The sequence below is a fragment of the Lucilia cuprina genome, chromosome 6 (genome assembly GCF_022045245.1).
Source record: "Lucilia cuprina isolate Lc7/37 chromosome 6, ASM2204524v1, whole genome shotgun sequence".
Lineage (NCBI taxonomy): Eukaryota > Metazoa > Arthropoda > Insecta > Diptera > Calliphoridae > Lucilia > Lucilia cuprina.
Window position 1 is genome coordinate 38,935,188 of NC_060954.1, and position 18,257 is coordinate 38,953,444.

The 18,257-nt window shown below is 28.9% G+C and overlaps 1 protein-coding gene and 1 pseudogene across 1 annotated transcript in view; one reads left to right on the forward strand and one right to left on the reverse strand.

The window, feature by feature from the left end:
• LOC111687330 overlaps positions 1-18,257 on the forward strand; it is a 261,343-nt gene that overhangs the window by 202,967 nt on the left and 40,119 nt on the right. The gene's annotated exons all lie outside the window — the stretch shown is intronic.
• On the reverse strand, positions 13,034-13,424 carry LOC111687329 (annotated as a pseudogene).

The window sequence follows — 18,257 nt, forward strand, 5'->3', positions numbered from 1 at the left end:
TTGGCCTGACTTGGCATCCTGTCACTATGGTAAACAAGCCCTTGAGTGGTACAAGAACAATAATGTGGTATTTGTACCAAGAGAGGCAAATCCTCCAAACTGCCCGGCTCTTGTTAAAAGAGAATTGAAGAGTACAAAAAAGGTGTCCAAAAGTGTGGTAGATTTTAAACGGAGATGACTACATGTTCGAGCAAAGTGACAGAAAGCACTATAAAAACGTTAATGGAAGGGTTTCCGAAAAGGGTTCAAAATTTCATCACTAGTGATTAAAACTATAAAAATATTTTTTTTTGTAAATTGTAATAATAATTTGAATCAAATAAAAAAAAATAAAGCTGTAAGTTTAGTGGTTTCTTTTTTATAAACATATATGTATGTTAAGAATTTTTCGATCTCACTCCTTATATATATTTATCAAAAACATAAAATTGTTATTTTCATTCGATTTAAACAGTATTGTTGTTACTGTAGTAATTTTCATCTTCATGACAATTATACATTTAAGTATGATTTACTGAAACACAATTACTTTTTTAATAACAAAATAATAGTAACATTGAAAACATATTATGTTATTTACAACCATTTAAACTTTCATATAACCATTATATGTTATGTTGTTATATGTTATATAACTATTATATGTTATGTTGTTCTATGTCTGCTGGTACAAAAAAAAAAAATAGCATTATACCTCACACAGATTAGTTTTTTTGTGTGTGTTGTTTTACGCGACAATAAAATTAGTTAAAGTAATTCTCATTAGGTTTATAGCATTGAATGTATAAGTAAACCCTGATTGGTACAATTGTACTTTTTTAGTACAATTCAATCCTCAAAAGTACAATGGTACACCAATGACAATGAAATTAATTTTCTTACTGAAAAAATAATCTAAAATTGTTCTTCTGACATAACGTTCAAAGGTAGGAAGTCCTTCGATAAATTCTGAAGAGGATAAATATAATTTTTTATATTCGCTCATACTTATTACTTAGAAATCTGAAAGAAATTATATTCAGACAAGCAAAGTAATAATTTTCCACAATTATTTTATCTGATTTTAAATAATTTTAAGGGTCTTTTAAGTGTTATTTTGAATAGACTTTTATACTTTGGTGTAGTCTAATTTTCTTAAGTCTGGTCTATAAATTAGTCTAGGGACTACTCTATGAAGTAGCCTTTGCGTTATTTACCGATATTATTATATAATATTTAGATTTTAGGCTATTCTATTATGTAGTTTATAGATCCCTCCATGTATTTGCTTTGGACTAATATATGACATTTTAATCTATAGACTAGTCTATATAGTAATTCATTGTCTAGTTTTTAAACTACTCTGTTGTGTAGTCTATAGACACCGTATTAATCTATGGACCAATCTAGTGAAAAAATGGACTGGTTTATTTACTAATCTAATGACTAATCCAGCCATAATTGGAGTGCTTGTTACAATAACCATAATATATTTAGACTACAATCATAATTTTAACCATAATATGTTGCTCTTACAATCATGTTATTTCTCTGCGTATAGCATTTTATCGCTATTATTAGAGAAAGACAATCATGATCGTTAAAATCATGATAGGGTCAATTATAGACATATACACATTGCTATATATGCTTCTTAAAGCCAGTTATGAGTAGTTAAGTAATGTTCTGTAGGGGACCTTACATGGAGGGAAGAGTCAATTATGGGTCGATCTTTATAAAGTTTGGGTTTCAGTAAGTTCATGTCAATCAATTAGTTAGTTATTTAGTTAGTTAATTAATTAATTAGTTAGTTAGTTAGTTAGTTAGTTAGTTAGTTAGTTAGTTAGTTAGTTAGTTAGTTAAGTAGTTAGGTAGTTGTTTAGCAGATATAATGAGGATTTATGCCAAAGAATTACTCAAGGTCGGATCCTTTCAGGAGTAGCTTCGATTAAGTTCCGATTATCTTCTTCCATTAATATATGTATCTAATGGGGTGAGATAGTCTAAACAGGACTTCAAAAGTATCTCGAATAAATGTGCTATATATATGGTCATAACTGTCAAAGTAACATATTATTGTATACAATTGGTAATTTGATTGTTTTTGACATTTTATTGATTGCTTTAATTCCTCGCAGACTGATTATTGTTCCACATACAAAGGAAAATAAAAAATAGCAGGCAGTTATTGTTATCCAATTCTTATTCACACATAGTACTATCCTGTAAAAACAATTGGGGTTAAATTTCCTTTTTCTGTTTGTACGAATAAATTTTTCCCTTGTCATTAGTAATTCAATATTTCCATTTTTTATTTACACACACACACACACACGACAACCAACAGTTTAGAAAGGAGTCAATGTATCGCTTTTAGATAGTTTTTTTACTAATGTTAACGCAAGATTACTTAAACGTAAACGGCCACTGCGATATACAGGGTCGATACACATTCATAAATGTGTCCACACATACATACATGTTTATGTGAAAATATATGTGAATGTGCGTAAGTGAACAAAATGCATGGAACCGGAAGCTTTGAAACATTTTCCCCTTTATTTTATATGTGTTCTCTATAATCATTGATAATGTCGATGATAATTTTATTTATGTTGATCCTTTTATTTTATTAAGTTTTGTATGTATTAAGTATTATTCCTTTTGTTTCTCTTTTTTTTCTTGCAAATCGTTTTGTTTTCAGCATAAATGTTTATAATAAAAATAAATTTTATTTGTTTATTTTATTTGAATGTGTGCGTGAGTGGGTGAGTGTGTTGTAGAGGGTACATGGAGACTCAAACCCCCTAACCAAATTATAAATATATTAAAATCACAGTTAAATTCGTAAAATATCTGGCCAGATACATGCGAATGACGGAGGGTTAAAATTTTCCAATAAATGCATTTTTTAACATTTTTTAAATACTTTTATTGAACAAACATTCATAACTGATGCCAAGCGAACAAGAGGAATTGTAACATATTTTTTGTCATTTTTATTTCATTTTGCTAGGATCAAATGATGTAGAAAATGTCTTTTAAAAATGTTTTAAACAATTATATTAAATACCTAAATATATATTAAAATATAAAAGTTTTAGAAAACATTTTTGACATTTATTTGTCCTGAATATATAACAAAAAAAAAACAAACAAAATATTTTCCAACTCTTCTTGTTCCCTTGGTATCAAAATTACCATTGTTTAATCAGTAGAAGTTTTTTAAAATACTTTTAAAGTCCTTTAAAAAAGGACACACGAAATAGAAAACTTAAACGCATTTTTCTTTATTAAATTTATAGTTTTAGACGTATATCATCCTGTTCGAGTATAAAGATTTGTTGTCGGGCGTTATCACTTTTTTCACATACATCACATTTCCATTTATCATAAATTTTCGAAAGGATCATAATTATGAAAATAATTAAAAAAAAAATATTGGACATAATCTTCAAAGATAGTTTTTCTTTATTAAATTTATAGTTTCATGCATATATCATCCTGTTCGCGTTAAACGATTTTTTTTTTAATTTTTATTGGTCGGTGTTATCACATTCTTTCACATACATCACATTATCAATCTCTTTTCAATAGTACAAGTTCGTTTGTAATCTTTTCCAGCCTATAATAATGCTTTATGTTCATGGTAATTATGGTGACTTTTAGCCACTTACAAATCCCTTATTTAGGAATCCAAGAGGAAGCCTGGTACTAACTTTCATTGAGCTGTCTTAAACTTGCCAGTTTTTCCTGGGATATAAAACTAATTAAACTATAGAAGTTGTAATTTTAAAATTTATGGCAAAAAAAAAATTAAAAATAATTTTCTTATGGCTTAAAGTTTTTTGTTTCATTTAAGCTATGAAGAAACCAAAGTTGTATCTGCCTTGGTGAAAATAAAAAGGTTTTCATTCTGTAATTACTTTTTCTTGTTTTTTTTCAGATTCATTAAACCTGTTGAGTAAATTTAATGTTTTATTTAACGACGGTATAAGTAGCGATAATTAAAATAAATTTTAAATGAAAATTATAAAAAAGTAAACACAAAACACTATTAATTATAAATTCTCAAATCGTTTGCTTAAAAGAAAAGTATATTTTTTAATTTCATACCTAGCTGCTGGAGATATTTTTTTATCAATAAATAATTTTAAGAGTGTTGAAGCTAAGGTGGCGATAAAATTTAAAATTAAAAAAAAATCAAATTTTCAATGAAAATGTTATTTCATTTTTTGGCAATATTTGTATAAAGTTTTTGTTTTTTATTAAAAACATGTGTAATTATTAACATTAAATAAGATACACATATATATACATTAATATGTTTATACAATATTGTGTTAATTATTGTTTGAAAAACAAATTAAATTAAATGTTAATTATATTTTATGAGGAGGTAATTAATATGCCACACAAATAAATAAACAAGTGAATAACTCGTGCTGTTGTGCGGTGTTGTTGTGGGCGAATAATGCGTTAAGAAGATAATTAGTTATGCTTTATTTATTGTTTATTTTGCTGTCATTTTTTTTTTTTTTTTGTATATTTTCCATTTTTTATATCTAGTTTACTTAATGTGTGGTTATGTTATTATTTACAGATAGCTGAGAATTATTTCGAGTGCATTATTTTGTTTGGGTGGTATTTACAGGCTTTGAAAGAAAAATTTGTAAAAAATGGAATAAAATTATTAGGTTTTGTCAATAAAGAATAGATAATTATTTAACCATTTGTTAATAGATTTTATTAATTACTATTTAATTAAACTTTTTTTCTTTCTGTAGGTTTGTTAAATTTTGTTATAGTATTTATTATACTATAACAAAATTTAACAAACAAAATAAATTTCAGTATGCATTTGGCTACTTTACTAGTGATCTTTTAATATTCCTTTGCCATTTAAATCGCTTGATAAATCATTATCAAAATAACCGAACTAGAAAGGTATTAATAAATTATTAAAACATTTACTCTCACAATTTTTGCAACAAACCAAAATTATGAATATTTTTTTTTTCTTTCTTTTATAAACATACCGACCAAAAGCAAATTTAAAATCAATAAAATATGCATAGCTTTAAAGGAAAAAAATTAATAAAATACATTTTTTTTACCAATTTGAATGGGTAAAAACATAAATTTAACTATAAACGGATATTACAAAATGAAATAGCAAAAATAGTACTAACAACGGAAACGGAAATGCATTTCGCATAATAAAAATGCAACACTGTAAAAATATTTCTATGTAAATGTTATAAGAACAACAGTTGTATTTTCACGCACATACAACAATAACAAAATATGTTATAACAAATAATATTATTAATAAATATGTATTACTTCAGTAACAAAAATTATTAAATATTCAATAGAACGACAGAAGTTATAAAAACTAAAACTACAACAAAAAAACACAACGGAAGTGTATGGCAAGGGATTTTTTTAGTTTTTTTTATAAAATATTCCTGTATATGAAAAAAAGTGTAAAAATAAAATATTTGTATGTGATAACGAATACTAACCAAAATATTTAAAACCTGAAAACTATGCTTTAGGAAACGTAAAATATATTTTTATATGTAAAATTAAAACTGACTGTAGATATATAAAGATCAAAATGGAACAAGTAAAAGCTATGCCGAATTTTATATACTAGATTTTTAATTGTTTAAAAGATTTTGTAAAGAAGAAAATACTGATATACATTTAAACTCTGTAAATGGTCGGATGTCAATGAAGTTTCGGCAAATTAAGAAATAAAATGTGCAGAAAATGTATAATAACAGTGTAAACTTACAAACTTTGTTCTTCAATACTGTCAGTAATGCTGTCAGTAATGATTCTAAGTATACTTGTGTGGTATACTTTAAGGTGGGTATTGGACGAATAGTTTTGTATGTTACAAGCATCAGCACAAACAAAATATACGAGATATCTCAAGAGCTCGTCGAGTATGGACACAAATAGTTCTACTTGGGAAATAATTGCATGATAAACATAAATAATGCTGTCACGCATGTTTCTATGCAAAAAAAAGTATTTTCTTTGTATGCAACTGTAAACCCAAAAAATGAATTTGTGAATTTTACGGAAATTTATGTTTTCATTTCCGTAAATGAAAATTTTTTGTGTGAGGGCAATAATTTATATATACTCTTTGTGTAACAGCCCTGCAGTTCGTGGTATTTGTAAAGCATTAGCCTTACGAGACACTCTCACAATTCAGATGAGGTGTAAATAACTGTTGAAGTGGTACGTCACAAATGAATAACATTTTGTACCTATCTAATAAGCAAAAAATATTTATACAATTCAATCATCTCCTATACATATTTTTTATGTTTGCTCCAGGTGTGTTTTTCTTTTACTATTTTTGCCAAGTAAAATCTTAATATCAAAAAATATTTAAACTATAATCAATATTTTATTATTAACATTCAAACATTCAGAGCAAAGGAAAAAAAATCTTAAGAACAATTTATTTTCTATTTGCCAAGTTCTTGACATTCTATTTGTTTTATATTTATTTCAAAATAAAACTATTCTTTAGAAATACAATAAATAACTTGTTTGTCTTCAATTTAAAATATACTTTTGGAAAAATTTAATTAAAGAATCTTTTGTTATTCGAAAAATTTGTGGTAAATTGAATTAATTAACAAAAAAAGATTTTTAAAAGAATAAGCAAAATATTTATTTCCTACACCACTATAGAGGGGAGGATATTATGCGTTTGTGCTGATATTTGCAACACACAAAAATATTCATCCTACACAAACTTTTATGTTTACCAATCGGATCATAATCACTTTCTGAACCGATTTAGACATATCCGTCTATTTCTCTGTAAGTCAGTCTGTCCCTCTATGTGTCCATGTTAACCTTGTGCGCACTCTACAGATCGCAATTTGCATGATAATCACAGGAATGAAGAATATTAAAAATTGTTAAAATCGGTCCATTATTTCGCCTAACCCCAAACAACCGTACCTCAGGCATAGGGCTTATAATTATGTTAAATGTTATAAGATATTTATATAGTGATATAAGTCTAAATGAAACCCTACACAGAGGGAAAATAGACGTACTAAAGTCTTTAATATTTTTCAATAACATCAGTTGTCAAAGTAAATACAAACGTACGACAACACTATGTGAAAATTGCAATAATTCGTTGTCGAAAACTAAATTTTATACACAACCGTTGTCACTATTGACAATGGATTATATCAATTTCGTTAATTTTCTACAGGTTTTATCCTGTAGAAAGTCCTCTTCTGAAAATGACTTGTAGGTCAAAATTCGCCTATTCACACTGGTACACAACGATTAAATTCTGAATCAATAACTTTAAATACACGTAAATCCCTCTACCAAAATTTATAAATATATTTACCATTGTCCCCATATAAACTCTATTTAAGAAAATTTGCTATTTTGTCAACAAATTATTAAAATATTTCGGAATTAAAGTAAAGGACAAATTAAATGCTTTATTATTTAAAAGTAATCCACATTTTCAACATACTCACTGATAAAGGGTATCATATGGTCAGCCAAGCCCTACAGGAAATCTAGAGATATTATTTGCAAATAAATTCTTTAAAATGTATTTCATAACAAATCAATATTCCAAACAAACCTCACCATTCATCCAAAATACTCTAACGAAAGAAAAGTTAAAAAAATATTTTTCAAAATATGTTGGTATTATCTGATGCGTTGGCGTTAAATCTATTTAGAGTTAAAAAAAAAATATAAATAAATCAAATTCAATGGTAATGACATTGTTATTTTTTTATAAGGAGTGAGATCGAAAAATTCTTAACATACATATATGTTTATAAAAAAGAAACCACTAAACTTACAGCTTTATTTTTTTATTTGATTCAAATTATTATTACAATTTACAAAAAAAAATATTTTTATAGTTTTAATCACTAGTGATGAAATTTTGAACCCTTTTCGGAAACCCTTCCATTAACGTTTTTATAGTGCTTTCTGTCACTTTGCTCGAACATGTAGTCCATCTCCGTTTAAAATCTACCACACTTTTGGACACCTTTTTTGTACTCTTCAATTCTCTTTTAACAAGAGCCCAATATCTCTCCACTGGCCTTAGCTCCGGGCAGTTTGGAGGATTTGCCTCTCTTGGTACAAATACCACATTATTGTTCTTGTACCACTCAAGGGCTTGTTTACCATAGTGACAGGATGCCAAGTCAGGCCAAAAATAAGTGGACACATTATGAAGTCTTATGAATGGAAGCAGCCTTTTTTGTAAACATTCCTTGATGTAAATTTCGGTATTTATAGAGCCCGTTGTAACAAATGATTGGCTTCTTTTGCCGCAACTGCATATTGCTTGCCATACCAAGAACTTTCTGGGAAATTTTGTCTGCTTTTGGGTCCTAAACTTTTCTTCAACATTCCCTCGAGCATCAGCAACATAAAACTTTTGACCTGGAAGTTGCGAAAAATCTGCCAGAACATACGTTTCGTCATCCATTATGCAGCAAGAATATTTTTTTATAAAACTTGACTTCAATTTCCGTGCTCTGTTTTTGGCCTCTAAATTTTTAGCAGCGTTCCTGTCAGGAACTTTTTGAGCCTTGTATGTTTTTAAACCTGCATTAGCTTTAACTTTTCCTACCAAATAGTCCGAGCACTGAGCTAACCGGATGTGTTGGGAGCTCTTTTGAAAATGCGTTCTATTTTTTTGGCTTTAGAAACATCATGTGGACCATTCCTTCTACCTGAACCAGGTTTTCTATCAACTGACAAGTTCTCCCGGTACTGTTTAATAACATTGGAAACAGTTTGACGGCAGACCTTTGTATGCTTGGCCAACTTTTTGTAAGACCAAGTTGGGTTTAGTTGAAAATATTTAATAATTTCAGTACGCACTTTTTTCTGGTCACTCATTTTAATCAGATTAACAAAAAAATTAATATAATTGACATTACACATAATAACTGACATGTTTTTCAAAGGTAACTTGATCAAAAAAAAATCAAATAATACTTTGGTTGAAAAATGTAATGATAAACGTGTGTTAAGAATTTTTCGATCTCACTCCTTATATGGTTACATAGTAACCATGTTGAACCATGTTTTTTTCTCTGCGTGTACATGAACTACTTTATAGACTTAGGTCAATATTGGATACAAGTCACTATTACCCAAGGCCCGCTTTCAAAAATCAGATTAGAACTGATGAATTGTAATAAAATTTTACAATTGCTAGTTATTAGATCTTTACTGTTTACTATGTTATTTGAAAAACAATAAAAAGTTACTAACAAGTTCTAAGATGAAAACGTTTTCCCATACGCCAGTACTTTTTTGAAAAAAAAAAAAAAACAAAAATTTAAACCGTAATAAAAATATTACTCATACGCACTGTATGATAACAAGACTTTAAGTAACAGGCAGCTAAGGTCTTAAGACACATTCATATAAAAAGATATGTCTTTGCTACATTTTAATATCTATAAAGGTCATACAAAATAAAAAACAACATAAGGTATTAGGTTTTCTTAAATTTCAAATAAAAAGAAATTACATACTTTTGTTTTAAGGGAAAATAATGGCAATGATAAAAGACTTAGCTAATACTTTTAGACTCCATGGGCACATTAGGTGTAAGTTGTTTAACAAAAGGATATTAGATGTGGCAATTTAGTACAGTAATTGTTAAAATTAATATTATTATATACCTACATATGTATGTATATATTTTTGCATTTTGAAATTATAGTACCTATAAACCTTTAATCCCGCAGCACAACAAATATTATAAATGCTTAATAAAAAATATTTAATTTTGTACAAAACATTATTGATTATAATCCCTAAATCACTGGAGGCTTAAACAAATAACATCGATGATTGCGTTGAAACGTCATAAGCTTTTATTGAACAGAAACATCCCCTTCATTCATTTCCAAAAAAAAAAAAAACATTCATTTAATTTTATGTTATAGTTTCAATACGGTCAAATACTGCTAATGCAGCTGCTACAAAGTAATGTCTGAAAATGTGAAAAATTGTTTTGACACAATTTCATTTCCGTTTGGTTTACGTCAAATACAATAACAAATTTACTTATATGACCCAATAAAAAAAAACACACAAAAAAAGGAAACAAATGAAACATTAAATTAGAGACTGGTGCTGACAGTAATATACACATGTAGAAGGATAGAGAAGAAAAAAGCAATGAAAGAAATTGAAATAAGAAGAATATATCTGCAATTGTGTATTGCGTGTAAAATCGTTTATAAAAAAAATTTTAAGCTTAAATTCTTAAAGTTATTTTCTATGCTATTAAAGGGTAAGTATTTATAATACACATGGTATTAATTTTCTGTTCCTTGGTCTTAATTGGAACATAAATTAGACTTATTGGCCGAAATTCTTTAATATCCTGCCAATGTCAAGGAATTTTAGTTCTTCTACTTATATGTATGTCATATCTATTTGTTAATAAAAAAGTTTCCAAGAATCTTAACTTTCCCAATAATTTTCTTATATTTACCAATTTCACTGTAAATGGATTTCCTAAGATTCTCCCCTGTTACTTAAGGTATTTCCTGTATGTTGCCTTTTTGCCAACATTTCTCCAGTGCGGATCCCAGACCGTAATCTTATCCTCAATGGTACCCGTTAAACAAGATAGAAATGAGAGCCTATCTTAAGTTTATGATCATTCAATCTTTGGATTCTGTAATACTCTATCTCCGCTGATACTGCAACTATTTTTCTACCCAGGGTTTAATCCAGTTAAAATTTACATTATTGCCTCATGTTTATTAAAGTCATTTGATCGTTGATTTCCGACTCGCTCCGGTGAAGATTTATTTTACATATTTTCATCTTGTGATCACTCCCTTGTTCATTACATTTAACTCCTTCATGTAGTTAGTAGTTAGTAATGATGCCTTGGAATTGATTTAAACATGTAGTTCTCTGTAATAGCTATTGATGTTGTCTTTTGTGCCACGGTTTCTTTAACGTAACCAGAGCCTTTTCAATATTTAATTACTCATATCATCTTGGTCGTCGCTACTAAGATTTGACTTTATCGTCCATAATATTTTGATCTCCATATCTAAAGTTAACAGTCTTTTTTATATGATTCTTCAGAGTCCTAAATTAATTAAAGTTAAATCTAACACCGTATTCGATTGTAAGAAAGCTTTTAACCCAGAGGTAAGGTTTACATCATATGGCTACCAGGCCACTAAATAGTAGTCGACAATGAAAAGCCAAATATCTTAGTTTTAAAGAGAAGAGAGCTCGATGATAAACCTGACAAACGCAAAACCATTTGACGCAATTAAAGCTGAATTAATAGTATGGGTGAGAGAATCTTATAAAGATTCTTGGAATAATGAAATCATGACAAGAACCACAACTATTCCACTGGTTAACCCTTATCGAAATAAGCAAGTCTGAGTTTGGTAAATTGGTACGTATTCTGTGTGATGACGGACTTAAATCTTAGAAAAATAACTTCTTTTATTTTTTATTAATAAAATAAATTAAACTGTTTGATAGAGAATTTTAAAAATCAATTAAGAAGACGATTAAAACAATTAAATTATTAATCGATTACACACAAAGTTAAAGGAATACAAGACCTTTAACAATGCGTTCAGCATTTTCAAAAATTATCACTTTATTGACACAATTTAATATATAAAGTGTTTCATAAATTGTAAAGAAACATGAATATTATATGCCTAAAATTTTATTGACTATTTAAGAATTATAAATAGCACAAAATAAAATATTATAAATAAATCTAAAATAGAAAAGATTGATTTTTTCAATCAATTAAAAAATTATTTAAAAATTTAATCAAAATTTTACACTTTATTTTCAAACAGTTTCAAAAAACGAAATAATTAAGACAAATAAAAATTAGTTTAAATAAAAAATAAAGAAAATTAAAACATATTTATTAAAAACAAGTAAGAGTGCTATATTCGGCTGTGCCGAATCTTATATACCCTTCACCATAGAGTATTTTAAACATAATTGATCTTACAGTCTAGTTAATAAAAACATTAAAAAAATTTGAGTCGATTTAAGCCGAATGTTTCGGCGGCGGCTCAAGCAACTAAATATAGTTCGGCGACGGCTAAGCTCCGACTCGAAGCCGGCCGACTTCGACCTCTGATTCATTGCTGGTAAACATTGACGAGACGTAGATCTTGTTTTTGTTTATCGTAAAAAAATTGTTTTAAAAAGCACTTGGAAAAAATTTGTGTTAGTTTTAAATTTCAAACTTACATTATTCGCATAAAAATTATTGTACAATAACTCACAATATACTCTCAAATAATTGAAAACGTTTTAAATACTTTTTTCTATTCATTAAAAAGTATATTTGCAAAACAAAAAGGAAAATTATTTTAACAAAAAATGCAAATCATATTTTTTTGCTGTGTATTTTTTGTATGTTTGGATTCCAAACATACAAAAAAATATACAGCTGAATAAAACCAAATACATCTACACACACACGTGTACATCTATTTTATGTACAGTGTTTTTGTTGCTTTTTTAACAATTTTTTGATGAAATTTTCAGAGGTTGTATCGGATTTTTGCTCATATCTCCGTTATTTACCGACCGATTTTGCTGATTTTAAATAGCGATCTTCTCGAAAGCATGTCTAATAGAATTATTGAAGATTCGGATCTCGCCGATATATGGGATCCTCTAAAAACTGATTTCAACAGACAGACAGACGGACAGACAGACAGACAGACAGACGGACATGGCTTAATCGATTCCGCTATCTATAAGGATCAAGAATATATATACTTTATATGGTCGGAAAATTATATTATAGAAATTACAAACGGAATGACAAACTTATATATACCCTTCTCACGAAGGTGAAGGGTATAATAAACAAATACAATATGCATTTAGTTGGGAGGACTAAGCATTCGAAAAAAACAGACTTTAAAAATGTAATAAAAATTATGAAGGAGTTGTTGTTAGAAGTTCCCATAGAAAAGAGATTGAAAAACTACTTCAAAGGATTGAATCTGGAATTATGGGTAGCTCCAATACCGGGTGCTTAACCGGTTTATAGGTCAATACAAACTCACTCAAGTAGTGACAAATCATTTCAGGTTTGATTTTAATTTGACCAAAACCTTTGCCGTTGTAGACACCAGTGATGGAGCCGATCATTTCGGGTACAACAATTATGTTTCTCAAATAAGTCTTGACGATTTCGGGTTTCTCATTAGGGAGAGTCCGCTTCTTGGCTTTATGTAATTTCTTGTTAAAAGAAATTGGTTTGCGCTTCAAGCCAAGGGAGAAACGTTTACGTCCAACAGTTGATCCTAATCGACACCACTGCAGGTGCACTTGTTGAAGGTTTGCTTCTTTTTAAGGGTTCTAATATCGGCCATCTTGAAGATTCGGTTTGAAGAACGGAAAATCAGACGTGAGGATTTAAACGTATGTAGAGCATGTGGTGAGGACTCTTGATCACTTCATTTGCCATAGTCAGGCAGTGATATTATTCCGGAAATAACATTACTCACGAACACAGATTGGCAAATTCTTTGGAATGACGACATTGAAAGATGATACATTCACCTAATAATCTTTTTTTTTAAATAAACAAACATTTTTGCCTATGAAAAGGAGCGCACAACAGACCTGATAGCAACATGGATGCGTTTCTATGGATGTGATGTAGTATACACCCTTTAGGGATCTGAGGATACTTGCAGCATAAATTTGACAAAACTCCAGAGAGATAAAATAAATTCTCAACAGCTTTAACATCAATACATCTACTTTAAGAACATTCTTGAAACAACATGTTTGTTTTTCCTGTGAATTTACCCAACTTATATTGAAGTTATGTTTATCACAAAAAGAACATCTCCTTTCAATATCAAAATAGTTGTCAGCATGTTTTTATTATGCTGACCACTTTTGTTTCTTATAACAAATATACATATCATTTAACATAGAGACATGTCTATTATAAAATAGATTTAGATGTCTTAAAAAAATTCATACACACTCCCATTTACACACATAAATACATGTCTTTATCTTTTTTTTTCATTCATTTTACTAAATGAATAAGGACATTTATTCTAATTCTCTATTCAATAATATTACACCAACTGTCAGTTAGCCAAGCAATAAAAGAGAGAAAAATTCAACAAAAAGTTTAAACAAAATGAAAAAATTTAAAAATCTAAGAAAATAAGTTTTAAAGATAAGCCACGGCTATGTGATACTTTATCGATGGTGGTAAGTAAAGTTTAAAAGAGGTGCTTTTATAGGAACGGTATTTTAATAACATGGATAGATGAACATTACAAAATTGTCTCCAAAAGTAGTTCAGAGTCTTATGGTACGTTACAAACAGCCTGTCAAACCCATAATGTGGATGTAAGGCAAAAAAACCGAAATGGAAACAAAGGATTATGGCATTGTTTATACGATTAAATTTTAAGAATTTAAAATGTATTTGTTTATGCACAAACTCACACACACAATAACTCCTGCTCACGTACTCGTTTACAAAACTCACACATGCACATGAATACATACTCTCACTTACACATGTATAGTTCAGGATTCTCGCTTCCACACATGCATGCTAAACTTTATTTTTGGAAAGAAAAATTTAATAAACTTTTTTGTTTTTTCCAATTTTAAAAGTTTTGAAACAAATTTTTAAGGATTAAATTGAATTTTTTCCTTATTGAAACTTTATTATTTTTATTATAATGTTTTTTCTCCCTTATTTTTTGTTATAAAAGCAACATAAAAGACAAAGAACTGAAAGTAATATTTGATTAGGCTAAACTATGCAAATTTACACAAGTTATGAAAGTATTTTTTTTTTTACCAAAAATTTAATTCTATAAAAAAACATTTTGCATGAAAAAAATTTAATCATCAGTATAAAGTTTAAATTATGAAAATATATATAAGTATGCATTGCCATCTTCGGTAGTGTCATTAATATTATGATAATCATCCATAACGTCCAAGAGTTATTGATTGAAAATGACAAAGACATTTTTAGAAATTTTTTAAAAAGTTGTCATCTTTCATATTGGGTTACAAAAATGAATAGAAAGTAATATTTTATAATATTATCAAAAGGATGATCAGTAAATTGATATGTAGATCTCAGACCCACAAATGGTTTTCGACAAACAATTATGGGAACATTTTTTCTTTGTCAAGTTGTTTTTTCGTCGTCGACTATAGTCTCGACTATAGACTCGACTAAAGTTTCGACTATAGACTCTACTTTAGTCTCGATTATAGACTTGACTAAAGACACGACTATAGTCTCGACTATAGACTTGTCTATAGACTTGACTGTAGTGTCGACTATAGATTTGTCTATACCTCGTCTATAGACTCGACTATAGTTTCGACTATAGACTTGTCTATAGACTCGACTATAGTTTCGACTTTAGACTTGTCTATAGACTCGACTATAGACTAGTCTATAGACTCGACTATAGTTTCGACTTTAGACTTGTATATAGACTCGACTATAGTCTCGACCTGTCTATAGACTTGACGATAGACTTGTCTATAGACTCGACTAAGGTGTCGACTAAAGTGTCGACTATAAACTTGTCTCGACTATAGATTCGACTACAGTCTCAACTATAGACCTGTCTATAGACTTGACGATAGACTTGTCTATAGACTCGACTAAGGTGTCGACTAAAGTGTCGACTAAAGTGTCGACTATAAACTTGTCTCGACTATTGATTCGACTATAGTCTCTACTGTAGACCTGTCTATAGACTTGACTATAGTCTCGACTATAGACTTGTCTAAGTATAGACACGACTATAGTCTCGAAAATAGACTTGTCTATAGTCTCGACTATAGTCTCGACTATAGACTCGTCTATAGACTCGTCTATAGACTCGTCTATAGACTCGTCTATAGACTCGTCTATAGACTTGTCTATAGACTCTACTATAGTCTCGACTATAGACTTGTCTATATACTCGACTATAGTCTCGACTATAGACTTGTCTATAATCTCGACTATAGACTCGTCTATAGACTCGTCTATAGACTTGTCTATAGACTCTACTATAGTCTCGAATATAGTCTTGTCTATATACTCGACTATAGCCTCGACTATAGACTTGTCTATACACTCGACTATAGTCTAGTCTATGTAGACTGTAGACTTGTTTATAGTTACAGTCTACAGTATAGACTTGTCTATAGACTCGACAGTGAACTTATCTATAGACTCGACTATAGTCTGGACTATAGACTTGTCTATAGATTCGATTATAGTCTCGACTATAGAATAGACTTTTCTATAGACACGACTTTAGTATCGACTATAGATTCGAATATAGTCGCGACTATAGAATGGACTTGTCTATGAACTCGACTATATTCTCAACTATAGACTTGTCTCTAGTCTCCACTGTAGACGTGTCTATAAACTCGACTATAGTTGCGACTATAGACTTGTCTATAAACTTGTCTATAAACTTGTGTATAGACTCGACTATAGACTTGTCTATAGACACGTCTATAGACTTGTCTATAGACACTTCTATAGTCTCGAGTATAGACTCGAATGTAGTCTCTACTATAGATTTGTCTATAAACACGACTATAGTCTCGACTGTAGACTTGTTTATAGACTCCACTATAGTCGAGACTATACTATTGTCTTGACTATAGTCTTAGTTAAAGTCTCGTGTTTCTTCAGATATAAATTCAGATATAAACGTAATATTATTCCTCGAAATCGATTATCGTATGTAGTCATTGTTTCACCCATTTAACAGTGTGATCTATCTGATTATCTTTAAATTTAAGCCATACATATGTACATGCATTCAGTTGTAACCATTTAACATTTAAATATTTATGTTAAAACTCTCAAACTGTCTTACTCGCGGGAATGTGTTTTAACACAAAGTTGAACAAATTGTTGATGTTCAAAAAACTGCAATATAAAGGAAAACTATTTTAGTGAAATATTTTCTATATGTGAATGAAACTCACAGACAATCCCATGCAGCCAGAGATAAAAACCAAAATTTTGCCATAAAATGCAAACAAAGAGGAATTTGCATCTACAACAATGAAATATTTAAAAACAAAACAGCGTTAAAGAATTGAGAAACTAAATGTTTTACCACAACTTTGTTTCTATAAATGTATGTTTACCCTACAACACATTAAGAAATTTTTAAGGTTTTAGTTCTATAGTATGTCGCATTAAAAATCTTAATGTCTGATCTGAATAAGATATAAAAATTTTGTTTTAAGTTGTTATAGTTTACTTTAAACCACATTTAACGGAAGAGACACGACCGATGCAAACAATGTCATAAAAGTCTTTCCAATTGAAAAATCTTTTAAAAATATATTAAATTTGTGAAGCTTTTCTGGATTCCCTGTATATTGGTCTAAATATAATCCAATCCTTTAAATTGCATCACATATTCATAGAAGAAACAGTATATCATACATATATGTATATGACTGAATATAGTCAGTATTTTTTTTTTTTTTTTTTTTTGCTGTTGTGTTCATAGCCAGTGCAAATGAAAGGAAAAAATCAACATTATAGACAACTATATAAATATATTTATACATTCTGTTTCAGTTTGTTTCACTCATTTTCTCTAGTGTATATTTTCGTTGCGCATCAAAACATATTCATATATGCATATATGTATGTATATTTACATATGTCTATTTAATAGTCTCGTCCAGCAGAAAATTTTTCTACTTGATATCTATTTTTGTTAGCTCCTTTGCTGCCGAAAATTCTCACATTATTGTCTACCAGAAAACACTAATTGTATTTTAGTTAAATAAATGTGATCTTATTTAGTTTACATTTGTTTTGATTTCTTAATGTTCGAATATCTGTTAACTATTAATCTCTACATCATAGCAGATGTACAGCTTATGCACTTTTGGAAACTCTACATAATTCACATAAGTATGTATATACTTTCATGTGAGTATTAATAAGAGACTACTTGGTGATGTGCTCTAATCTATCTATATAAGGGTTGTATATTCGATTCCCACTACAAAGGCTAGATTGTTTTATTGAACACATCCAACTTAAATTTTTTTTAGTAATATCGTCCCTGTTATGAATTTTATTATTATGTGGATTTTTCGATTTTCTTTTTTTGATGCAATTTTTAGTTTTATTGATTATACTTATGTGTACAAAAGCATTTTTCGATATC